At 42.9% G+C, this 12,707-nt stretch overlaps 1 protein-coding gene across 3 annotated transcripts in view; it reads right to left on the bottom strand.

The window, feature by feature from the left end:
- LOC140491262 (beta-1,3-galactosyl-O-glycosyl-glycoprotein beta-1,6-N-acetylglucosaminyltransferase 3-like) overlaps window positions 1-12,446 on the bottom strand; it is a 31,715-nt gene extending 19,269 nt beyond the window's left edge. The window contains exons 1-3 of one of the 3 annotated variants that reach the window (XR_011963254.1): window positions 12,100-12,446; window positions 11,819-11,930; window positions 3,769-4,151 (exon numbers count right to left, since the gene is read on the bottom strand). The gene's annotated coding sequence lies outside the window, so the exon portion shown is untranslated. Of the gene's footprint in view, window positions 1-3,768; window positions 4,152-4,845; window positions 5,008-11,818; window positions 11,931-12,099 lie in introns of those variants that run through there. The other 2 variants (XR_011963253.1, XR_011963255.1) reach the window with 2 other exon arrangements.
- Between the last annotated feature and the right edge of the window lie 261 nt (window positions 12,447-12,707).

The raw sequence follows: 12,707 nt of genomic DNA, 5'->3' as shown, positions 1-12,707 counted from the left end.
GGGATTAAGGGTAAAGTGGAGAAGGAGTAGGAGTAGTGCAGAAGGAGTAGTGTTGCGTCATATTGCTGGCCTTGTCTTCAAGGTGATATTGATGTTGTGTTTACAAGGTCCTGTTGAGGGACCCTTCCTGAATTACTCCAGTAAATCCACAACAGGTATAACATTGTTTCCAGGAAAAAATGGACAGGATTCATCAGAGAAGGAAAATGCAAATTGCTCAAAGTCTTATGAGATGATAACATGGAGGGACCAAGCAGCTGAAGGCCGGTGGAGTGATGGAATTAGGGGATGATCAAGAGGCTGGAATTGCAGGAGGGCTGACATCATGGAGCGATAATGAGCATTGATGTTACAGCTAAGAGAGGGTTGTTGGGACTGGAGGAGGTTTCAGAGATAGGGTGGGGTGTAGGGGGTGGAGGAGGTTCTGGATTTAGGGAAAGTGTCAGGGCTGGATGAGGTTACAGAGATAGGGAGGAGTTTATTGGGTGGAGGGGCTTACAGAGTCATAGAGATGTACAATGCAGAAACAGTCCCATCAATCCAACTCGTCCATGCCGACCAGTTCTTCGAACCTAATCTTGACTCAATTGCCCGCACTTGGCCCATATCCCTCTGCAGCTTTCCTCATTATATACCAATCCAGATGCCCTTTAAATGCTGTAATTGTACCAGCCTCCACCACTTCCTCTGGCAGCTCATTCCACACACGCACCACTCCTCAGCCCATTGGCCCATCTCATCAAGATCCTGTTGTACTCTGAGGTAACCTTCTTTGCCATCCACTACACTTCTAGTTTTGGTGTCATCTGCAAACTTACTAACTGTATCCCCTATGTTCACATCCAAATCATTATATAAATGATGAAAAGCAGTGGACCCAGCACCGATCCTTGTGGCACACCATTGTCACAGGCCTCGAGTCTGAAAAGCAACCGCCACCGCACTCTGTCTTTTACCTTCAAAGTCAGTTCTGTATCCAAATGGCTTGTTCTGCTTGTACTCCATGAGATCTAACCTTGCTAACCAGTCTACCATGAGGATCCTTGTCGAACGCCTTACTGAAGTCCACATAGATTGCGTCTACGACTCTGCCCTCATCAATCCTCTTTGTTACTTCTCTGAACAAACTCAGTCAAGTTAGTGAGACATGATTTCCCACACACAAAGCCATGTTGACTATTCCTAATCAGTCCTTGCCTTTCTGAATACATGTAAATCCTGTCCGTCAGGATTCCCTCTAACAACTTGCCCACCACCAATGTCAGGCTTACCGGTCTATAGCTTCTCTCAGCTTTAAAGCATCACCTTTTCATTCTGAGCCTATGTCCTCTGGTTCTAGTCTCTCCTTCTCGTGGAAACACCTTTCCATATCCAGTCTACCACGGGGTCTCAGTATTCTGTAAGTTTCAATCAGATCTCCCTCACTCTTCTGAACTCCATTGAGTCCACACCCAGAGTCCTCAGCCACTCCTCATGTGACAAGCCTTTCATTCCTGGGATCATTCTTATAAAATGCCTCAGGAATGCTCTTAACTTACTTGTGAGAGATGACATTACACTGAATTACATATTTTGACTGCAGGCTATAAAACTACCAAACTTTAGCAGCAAGCTATGTTAGTGTCCCTTTCTCATGGACTGCTGCTATCTCCTGAACAGTTTGAAGGGTCTATGATGTGTAGATACTAGACAATACAAACTGAGCGTACACATCTCTCTGTAATGAGAACAACCCATGGTCTACTCAGACTATGTGGAGAAAGTGAGGACTGCAGATGCTGGTTGATCAGAGCTGAAAATGTGTTGCTGGAAAAGCGCAGCAGGTCAGGCAGCATCCAAGGAACAGGAGAATCGACGTTTTGGGCATCAGCCCTGAAGAAGGGCTGATGCCCGAAATGTCGATTCTCCTGTTCCTTGGATGCTGCCTGACCTGCTGCGCTTTTTCTACTCAGACTATGTGGATGTTACCTTTACCTTCACTAAGCATACATTGATATGATTAAGAAAACATTTACTCAACAACAAGAATGTTGGATGATTACAAAAGTAACTTGGTCCACATATATTTTGCCCTAACCATGGTTACTCCGATATAACCAAAAACAAATATACATGAGGAAGTCTAAACCCAGTTTATTCATCCTAGACGTGTGTTGCAATTCAGTTCTTTCTGTTTTCTTGTCTTTGACAGTGCATTACCCTATAATGTAGGTATGTCTGCTCTCATGTATGTTCACCCTGTTCAATGTCCTTGTCTTTATCTTCATCTTCACTCTCAGAAGATTACTGCTGATCCCCTATTTCCTCTGCCGACAGTCCACACTCTGTTTGTCAACTGCACTTGAGAAAGGCATAGTGCACCATTTCTGATCTATACTGCAATGCCCCACTGGAGCTTCCAACTTATCTTGAAGTGGTTGAGTTCTGATTGTTCAACTATGGCCCTGGTGGAAGCATGGGCAGTGTTGTATCTTCATTTTGCCTCAGGGATGCACTAGCACCTTGATAACATTCATAGACCCTTATTTCAAGGAGATTGGAGTGTAAGAGGAGGGAAGACTTACTGCAACTGACAAAGGTACTGGTGAGACCACATAGAGGCATACAACACGGAAACAGACCGTCCGGTCCAACAAAGCCTTGCCGAACATTATCCCAAACTAAAGTAGTTCCACCTGCCCGCTCCTGGCCCATAGCCCTCCAACCCTTTCCCACTCATGTACTTATCCAAATGTCTTTTAAACCTTATAATTGTACCCACATCCTCCCTTTTCTGAGGAAGTTCATTCCACATGCGAACCACCCAATGCATAAAGAAAGTTCCTCATCTTTTTAAAATCTCTTTCCTCTCACTTTCAAAATATGCCCCCTAGTCTTGAAATGCCCACCCTTGGGAAAAGGCAACTAGCATTAACTCTATCAATACCCATCATTCTTTTATAAACTTCTATTAGTCTCAAGTAATGTGGGCAGTTTTGGTCCCTTTGTTTGGGGAAATTTCATTGGAGGCAGTTGAGAGAAGGTCTACTAGGCTAATCCCCAGAGAGCAGGCATTGTCTAAATAGCAAATGCTAAACAGGTTGGGACTCTACTCACTGGAACTTAGAAGATCTAACTGAAAAATATGAGATTCTTAAGGGGTTTTACAGGGAAAATGCTGAGAGGAGGTTTCTCGTCATGGGGGAGTCTAGGACCAGAAAGCATGGTCTCAGAATCAAGGGGTGTCAGTTTAAGACTGAAACGAGGATGAATTTCTTCTCTTTGTGTCTTTGGAAGTCCTTGTCACAGTGCCCCCTGTGGGGGCAGAGTCCTTGTGTATATTTAAGGCTGAGATGGATAGATTCTTGATCAGTCAGGGAATCAAGGTTTCCAGGGAAGGTGAAAGTGAGGAATGTTGGATCAGTCACGATCCTATTGAATGGTGGAGCAGGATCAAGAGCTTAAGGGCCTACTCCTGTTCCTGTTTCTTATGGCATTATTGTCATGGGATCATCCTGAGCACTAACCCACTGTTCTGGAAATCATGGTGTTGAATACTATCATAGCTGATGGTGAAATATGAATTCAATAAAATCTGGATTTAAAAACTAACCATATAACCATTGTTGATTCTCAGATTACAGGTTTATTAGTGAAATTCCAGATCCATGGCAATTACGTTGGCTCTTAACTGACATCTGAAATAGTCAAGTAAGACACTCAGTTCAAAGGTAATAATGGATCGAAAACAAATGGCAGCCTTACCAAAAAAGCCACATCCCAGGAAAGAATAAGAAAAGAAACATGTTATGAACCAAATTTAGAGAATTTTTCATTTAATTCCCTGCAGCTCTTCTTCTGTGGCCCAAGGTCTTTGGAAGGAGGCAGGATCTCGGGACTTGTCTTCTACATCAACATCATGGCAGCTCCAAGACGGTCTGAAACAATCCTTCAAACTCTGGCATCGATGGTTCCATATAAGTTAAACATTGTTGAAGTGACAAAACCTTTCCACTCTCCAGCTCTTGCAGGTTGATGATAGGGCAGTCTGAAAGCAACATGGGTACAGGCTATGGCACCCTAGCTGAGGGAAGGTAGTGATGGCAGAGAATCCCACTGTCCAGGTTGCTTGGCTCTCCTTGTTATGGGTGAATGATATAAACAAGTCTAATCTGGAGAAAGAGGCATCAGTGACAGCTTGAATGCATTTGCCGGTCGCCTCAACTGGGAGATGCGACAAAAGACTCGATATAAAATATATGTGTGTGTAAAATGTATGGGATTTTGAACTAATGACAAATATGTTTTGTCCTAATTATTTGAAAGGAATTAATAATTATCTAGGTATGTCTTTCTGGAACCATGAGTTAAAGGTGGAATGTGCCTCCTGGAATATTAATGGTTATTTGTTATATTGTGCTAGTTTGTAAGAAAATTCATTGACAGATTTTGTTCTGAGCAAGGATCACTGGACCCAAAACATTAACTCCTGATTACTCTCCACAGATGCTGCCAGACCTGCTGAGTTTTTTTGTTTTTGGAATGACTGCAGTTTTTTGAATAGGAAATGGGACTTTATTTTGTGTTTTGAAATATTTTATAATATATTGCAAATAGAAAGGAAAACAAAGAACTGCAGATGGAACTGGAGATCTGAAAGAACCAAATTCAAAACATGCCTGAGAAATTCAGAGGCTCTGGTAACATCTGTGGCAAGAGAAACAGAGTTAACACTGAGTCTAGTGTGACTGTTCCTCAGAACTCTGTTTCTCTTTCCACGGGTGCTGTCAGACTTGCTGAGTTTCTCCAGCATTTTCGATGTTTGTTTTGATTTCCAACATCCACAGTTTATGCCTTTAGTCAGATCTGAAGATAAAGCCATTCATATCTGTGTCTTAGGGAACACTGTTCGCAAGTAATCCATGGCTGATACATTAATCAATAAAGATATTTGAGAGTGCAGGTGGGAGACAATTTAAAACAAGGAAAAAGAGTAAGGGCTGAGGGAATGCAGCAAGTTTGCAGCGTCTGTGGAAAGAGAGACAGACAAACAGACAGAGTTAACATTTTGAGTTCAATGTTCAGTTTTCTTGACAATTTAAGGTCTCCTCTGAATGACAGAACCTCCCACTAGTTCCGTTCTGGTGGCTCAGGACTGATGTTCATGGTCAAGTTTTGTACCAGGGCCAGATCCTACTCAAATGGCTACAGTTTAAGCAGTTAAAGCCTGTGTAAATTGTGGGAATTAATATGAGGGTTTTGCAATTAAAGCCCAGCTACCAAGCCAAATCAAGCTACAATTGAAAATAATGCATTTCCATTGGCTTAGAACAAGGCAAACAAACAAAATAAATTGATTGCAAGAATGTTTCATCATTGAGTTTAGTCTGCCCTTCCCTCTGAACATAATAAAACTGCAATGAACAATGCACCTGTTTCTAGAATTTGTTTTATTTCAACAATAAATACTTTGTACAGTGAGCAATAAAATCTTCCTGAGGACACAGGACAGTGAATATTTTCTCTGTGCTGACATTTGAAACACAGATGGAAGTGATATGGGATATTTTGGAACTATCATGGTCCCTGGATCACGAAACATTAGATATGTAAGTAAGATACATACGGAAATCCTGATAATATGACTCGCATGTTTCAAATTCCCATGACCCTCTGTCGACCCCTCTCCCTGACCATCAAGAACACCCAAGGCTTAACTCCCAGCTCCCCTGTGTACCAGCTCCCCAGCCTGTGATATCTAACCTTGGTTTATTTAGACATTTCAAAGCAATCCTCCGCCTTCTGTGCTGAGTTTCAGTCACAGACATTGCAAAGTCCTCGTTAGTTTCCTGGCAGCTGATTGCTAAATCTAGGCTTCAACCACCTCTTGGGTAACTAAACTATTGATAGCATCATCACACACACTGAGTATCTTTCCCATCTATCATTCTGTTCCTATCCAAGCCCACACATTACCTTCTGAATACTCAGTGACTGAGTGAGTAAGCTAACCTCCAGATCCAGCCCCACAAACCTCCAGACCCTCCGAACACTGTCAGCTGAAACTACAAACATACATCATGGATCATCCGATTTCAACCCCATCCCTTACCCTCCCCTTATCTGACCTGTCAAACACCTTGATTGTTAGAACCATCCTCCAACCCAGAACTGATCAGAAAACACCACCACCCACACATTCTAATTACTCCCACTAACTGGACTCTGCAATTCAACCTCAACCATCCAGCTTTTGCCCCCAAACAGACACAATTAACCCCATTGAAATGCATTGACACAATAGAGTCAGGCCTGAATATACAGCTCCTTTTCCCAATGATCCGGATACACTCAAGGCAGAATGACCAGCTCATCCTTGTACCAGCTCAGCAATCTGCATTATCCAATCTTCGTTTATTTATCAAAGCCATCCTCTGAAATGTGAAGGAAGGATGTGATTCAGGAAACACATAGATTTGACAAAAATCTTCTGTGAAGATTGCAGCTCTGTATCAGCTGAGCGACAGAATTCCATGATTATGTGCGATGAATCTGTCATAGTCACATTCTATCAAATTGCTCTGGAGAGTTTCAGAGATCAAAACTCTGGGTCGGGGACAGAATTGTCACATTCAATGGATTTCCAACCAGAATTCTTGAGACCAAAGTTTGGTTTCTGGTCACTGGATTCAAAACGTTAACTCTGATTTCTCTTCACAGATGCTGCCAGACCTGCTGAGCTTTTCCAGCAATTTCTGTTTTTGTTTCTGATTTACAGGATCTGCAGTTCCTTCCATTTTATTTGATTATCAAGGACCTGAATGCTCAGCATTTTGTCCAATATAAAATGTTCAAATAGCCAATCACTACGAGACAGAGACTAACAGTTAATAAGTCTGTTGTCCACCTGTAAACTTGTGAAATACTGACTCTCTTTGTCCCTGTGCTGCGTAACTGACTTACTCAAGGGCTAATGCAACAGGCCAGACAGACAGTAAGTCAGGTGGCATGTGAGACAGTATTGAATGCCCATTGAATGCTCATTGGCATTTGGTGCTAAAGGTTTGGATTATGACGCAGTCTGGATAAGTTAGATATTTCAAACAGGAGATAATTAAATGGACAGTCACTATTTTCAATAATATAAAAGAAAGAACTGTGGATGTTGGAAATCTGAAGCACAAATAGAAATTGCTGGATATTTCTCTCTGCATTCTCTGTACCGATGCTGCCAGACCCGTGGAGTTAACATTTTGACCCTTTTGCAGAATTGGACTTGAAATGTTAACTCTACTTTCTCTCCACTGGCTTCAATAAGCAGCTCTGCCACCCCCATTTTGGAGCAGATATTTTAATCTTCGTTTGCTGAGGAACATCAACTCAGACAGCTCAGTTTCCAGACATGAAAGTTTGTGTTTTGGAAATGTGCATGCAATTTAAATCCCTCTCATTTGCCCTGTTGAAAAGGTTTTGGCTTCTTTTGATGGGCAACATAAAGACAGACCTTGAGCCTGTCCAATATGTTTGTATTAAAACAAATCAAAATAATAGCTCTGTATCTGAACGTGGGCAGCTTTCGCGTCAACTTAAACAAATCCATAGCGCACATTGATGTAAATAAATACAGCATGAGGACAGTTAGGGGAAAGCAGCCACTCAAGGGGCTGATCGATAGGCCCCCTGATGTTAGACATGAAGAGATATTGGCTGCTTGTGATAGTGAGATGGCAATCATCATTGCTGACTTGAATCTACACAAAGACTGTGTAAATCAGGTTGGCAGCAGTAACGGGGATGAGAGGTTATTGATGACCTTCGAGAAAGTATCTTAGAGCTGCGTGTTCTGAAGCAACCAGACAGAAGGTTATGTTATTATCATCTTATTGATACTGTGTAATGTGACAGGATTTATGAAACAATCTCAGTGTAAAGGCTCTCCTACGTAGCAGCCATCACAATATAATTCAATTTTAGATCCAATTTGAATGGAAGAAGATTGACTTTGAGGTAAGTATTTCAAACTTAAACAAAGTCCACTCTGCGGGCTTGTAAACTAAGCCAGCTGAAGTGAATGGCATAACTGGCTCAGAGAGAGATCAGTAGACACAGTGATGGCAGAGATTTAAGAGGATACCTCAGAATATTCAGAAGAAATATATTCTGACTGAAAGAAGAGACTTTAAAGGGAGGACTCGCTTTCTGTGGTTGACTGAAAAGTTGAAGAAACCATCCAACTTGAGGATATTGCAAAGATGGGTGGCAGGTCAGATGATTGATTAGAAAATAAAGTATGGTTGAGAAAAAGGTTAATTGGAAGGAGGAAATTGGAATCTCAGAACCCAACTCAAAATCTTAAAAACAACAAAGCAAGAGTTTCCATGGGTATTTAAAAACAAAACCTGTGCGCAATGTGAGTGTCACTCCTCTAGGGAGTGAGAATATTGAGTTATTGGTAGATGATAGGTGGCAAAAAGTGCAGAGCTGGAAAAGCACATCAGGTCAGACAGCATCAAAGGAGCAGGAGAATCGATGTTTCAGACATAAATCCTTCATCCATAGATGTTAAGGAAATGGCGAATTAAATGAATAAGTACTTTGCTTCTATCTTCACTATAGAAGATACAAAAAGCATTTCAGTAATAGTGGTAAGTATCTGTTTTGCTGACATTGAAACTTCAGGCCAACTGTGTCTGCATGCTGACTCAGAACTGCGCACATGCACAGTTCCAGATTGTCTGCATCATCATCCCAATCTCCCTCACCCTCTCCCCTCCTCTCTGAATCTGAACATCACCACCATTCTCCGCACCACCTCTACCAGCCCCAACCACCATCAGACTGGACATCAATCTCTCTCTTCTCCAGGTCACAATCTCCCTCTCACCCTCAGACTTTCTCCCCCACCCCCACTCTATCCCTCCAAATCTCAACATCCAGTGAAACTGAGCAGACATGGAAAGAAGATGCATGATTGAAACACTTCAACCAATCGCATTCACCCATGCATGAGCAAGCATCTCCCGAGAGAATACTGCATATGCTCCTCAGTGTCAACCCAACTGTAAGTCAGGAAGTAGGAGGGAGGGATGAACACAATGTAATTACAGTCACTAAGGAGGCTGGACTCAGCAAACTGATAATAGGTCTCATCACCTTCTGTCTTCATCCCAGAGTCTTAAAAGAGGTTGTTAATTCGGTTGTAGATGCATTAATGCAAATTCTTTGAATTTCCCAAGATTCATTAGACTTCACTCAGTCAGAGATCATTTAATCTGTCAATGTTTTGCCCCATCCCTTGTCAGTGACCATCACCTCCCTGCCTCTAAACTTCTTCTGGCCCCAAGGCCTATCTGGAATGACTTGATGGCACTAACTGCTGTTTGTAGACTCTTGCTGACACTAACCTCTAGGATGCATAAGGTTCACTTGGTACAAGGTTCATTAATTGAAACCTGCTGTTTTTCTATTACTATGGTATAATAATGTCTATTTAACCCTGACCGTATAATTCATTTCAACAGTCCCTTATTTTGAAAGAGGACGTAAATGCATTAAAGACAGTTCAGAGGAGGTTTACTCGATGAATACTTTGAATGAGTGACTTGTGCAATCGGGTTAGGTGCTCAGACTGGGTTTGTTTCTGCTGGAGTTTAGACGAGTTAAGAGTGATCTGATCAAACTGTATAAAGGCTCTTAATGATCTTGACACAGTGAATGTGGAATGGATGTTTCTTCTTGTGGGTGAGTTCAGAATTAGGGACCATGTTTATAAAATTAGTGAGGGATCACACTTTTTGGACAGAGATGAAGAGAATTCTTTGTTCAGTTGTTTGGAATTGTCTGTCCCAGAAAGTGGGAGAGGTGAGGACAATGGATATTTTTAAGTCACAGGTAGATTTATTCTCTTGCATAACAAGAATCTAAGGTTACATTGGGTAGATGGGAACTCAAAACATAAACTTATCAGCCATAAACTTATGAAAGAGTGGAATAGGTTCAAGCGAGCAAATTAATTTGTTAAATACATTCATGAAAGTTTCCTCAAGCAGCATATAGAGGATCCTACTCAGGAAGGGACAAAACTCGACCTACTCATGGGAAATAGGGCAGGACAGGTGATGGAGGTGATAGTAGGGGAACACTTTGGGACCAGTCCTATTAATTTTAAAGTAGTTATGGAGAGGAACTGGTCCACAGGTTCAAGTTCTAAATTGGAGAAAGGTGAATTTTGATGGAATTAGGCAGGAGCTGACAGGGGTTGATTGGAGTAGTTTGTTTGCAGGTAAAGGGACCTCCAGCAAGTGGGAGGCCTTGAAAAGTGAGATCGCTGGAGTTCAAGGTCTCTATGTTCCTATGAAGGTGAAAAGCAAGGTTGACAGGAATAGGGAACCCTGAATGACAAGAGATATTGAGGCTTTGACCAGAAAACGAATGAGGTATGGCTGGGACCAAGGGAATCCCTGGATGTATACAGGGGATGCAGAGTTTTACTGAAGAAGAAATCAGGAAAGCAAAAAGGGGGCATGGGATGGCCTTGGCTGAGAAGGTTAGGATGCATCCAAAGAGGTTCTTTAAGTAAAAAAGAGTAAGAATAACTAGCGAGAGAATAGTTGTTTCTTATTTTCTAAAGGCAAGTGTAAGTCATTGTGTTCCAGAGGCAATTCAATTGGACAAATTGATAGGCTTGAAGCAAAGCGCACTTTATTCTTACACTGCAGTTAAAATAGTGATTTTAAAATAGCGGCAATTCCAAGATAGAGGTGGAGTAAGACACCTGAGATCGAGCTTGTCCACTCCTCCCATTTAAAGTCATCGGGTCATCGGGTCATCAGGTCATAGAGATGTACAGCACAGAAACAGACCCTTCGGTCCAACTTATTCAGATATCCCAACCCAATCTAGCCCCATCTGCCAGCACCCGGCCCATCTTCCCTCAAACCTTTCCTACTCATATACCCATTCAGATGCTTTTTCAATGTTGCAATTGTATCAGCCTCCACCACACCCTGTAGCAGCTCAATCCATACATGCACCACCCTCTGTGTGAAAAAGTTGCCCCTTAGGTCTCTTTTATATCTTTCCCCTCTTACTCTAAACCTATGCTGTCTAATTCTGGATTCCCCCACCCCATTTGTCTATTTATCCTTTCCATGCCCCTTATGACTCTATAAACCTCTATATAGTCATCCCACAGCCTCCGACGCTCCAGGGAAAACAACCCCAGCCTGTTCACCTCTCCCTACAGCTCAAATCCTCCAAACCTGGCAACATTCTTGTGAATCTTTTCTGAACCCTTTCAAGTCTCACAACATCCTTTTAAAAGGAAGGAGAGCAGAATTGCACACAATATTCCAAAAGTGGCTTAACCAATGTCCTGTACAGCTGCAACTAACTCCTGTATTCAATACTGTGATGAATAAAGGAACGCATACCAATCGCCTTCTTCACTGTCATATCCTACCTGCAACTCTACGTTCAAGGTGCAAGAACCTGCACTCCAAGGTCTCTTTGTTCAGCAACACTCCCTAGGACCTTACCATTATAATTCCTGCTAATATTTGCTTTCCCAAAATGGCTCCTACCATCACTACTTTACAGTTGATAAACATTTGCACAAACTCCCTGAAAATTTATTTTTACGTAGCTTTCCCATGCGTTCTTGGCCGATAGAATACAGGCCTAATGCACTTTATGGTCTCTTAAGAACGTCAACCTCTGTGTGGCAAATTCCCAACTGCAGCATTGCCATGTGCCCTTGCAGATTAGAGGGATAATTAGTGGGATTAGTTCAGCCTTGTTCAAAAGAGGAGAATTACTTGAATATCGAAGTAGTACTTACTATTCAAGCTCAATGAAGGAGGAACAGAATATTGGTTTGCTTCAGCATTGTCTCATATGCTGCAGGTGGGAGCCCTGTGAGTATTCCTTCATTTGAAAAGGGGATTTTCAAACTAAATGAGAGAGAATAATTGGATTAGATGAAATCAATCAAGTCCCATTCGCCAGCACCTGGCCCACACCCCTTCAAACCTCTCCCACTCAAATACCCATCCAGAAGCCCCTGAAATGTTGCAATTGTACCAGCCTCCACCACCTCCCCCGGCAGCCCAGTCCACACACCTTTCCTTTTCATTTTTCTCTTTTCCTTCTTCGCTTTTCCGTTTTTGATCTTTCTCCTCTCTTCTTTCTTCTCCTAGCCATGGGACTCCTGGCCTCAGACTGTGCACAACCCCAGCCTGACAGTCTCTCGGCCCAGCTGAGCAATCTCTCAGTGGGCCAAGGTGCCGCTCTCTCAATGGCTGAGCATGTGCAGTCTCTTGGCCAGGTGTGTTGATCTCTCTGCCTGACGTGGTGATCTCTCGGCCGGCTGTGGGGATCTCTCGGCCTGGTGTGGGGATCTCGCAGCCCGCCATGGTAATCTCTCAGCCAGCGTGATGATCTCTCAGCCCAGTTTGGTGATCTCTCAGCCCGGCATGGTCAACTCTCAGCTGGGGGATGGTGATCTCTCAGCCTGGCATGGTGATCTCCCAGCCTGGTATGGTGATCTCTCAGCCTGGTGTGGCGATCTCTCAACCCAGCGTGATGATCTCTCGGCTCAGCGTGATGATCTCTCAGCCCGGTGTGGTGATCTCTCGGCTCAGCGTGATGATCTCTCGGTTCAGCGTGATGATTTCTCAGCCCGGTGTGGTGATCTCTCAACCCAGCGTGATGATCTCTCAGCCCGGCGT

Source organism: Chiloscyllium punctatum, chromosome 19, assembly GCF_047496795.1.
Source record: "Chiloscyllium punctatum isolate Juve2018m chromosome 19, sChiPun1.3, whole genome shotgun sequence".
Taxonomy (NCBI): domain Eukaryota; kingdom Metazoa; phylum Chordata; class Chondrichthyes; order Orectolobiformes; family Hemiscylliidae; genus Chiloscyllium; species Chiloscyllium punctatum.
The sequence above is the reverse complement of the archived record's forward strand: the minus strand, read 5'-3'. Positions and strand labels throughout refer to the sequence as shown.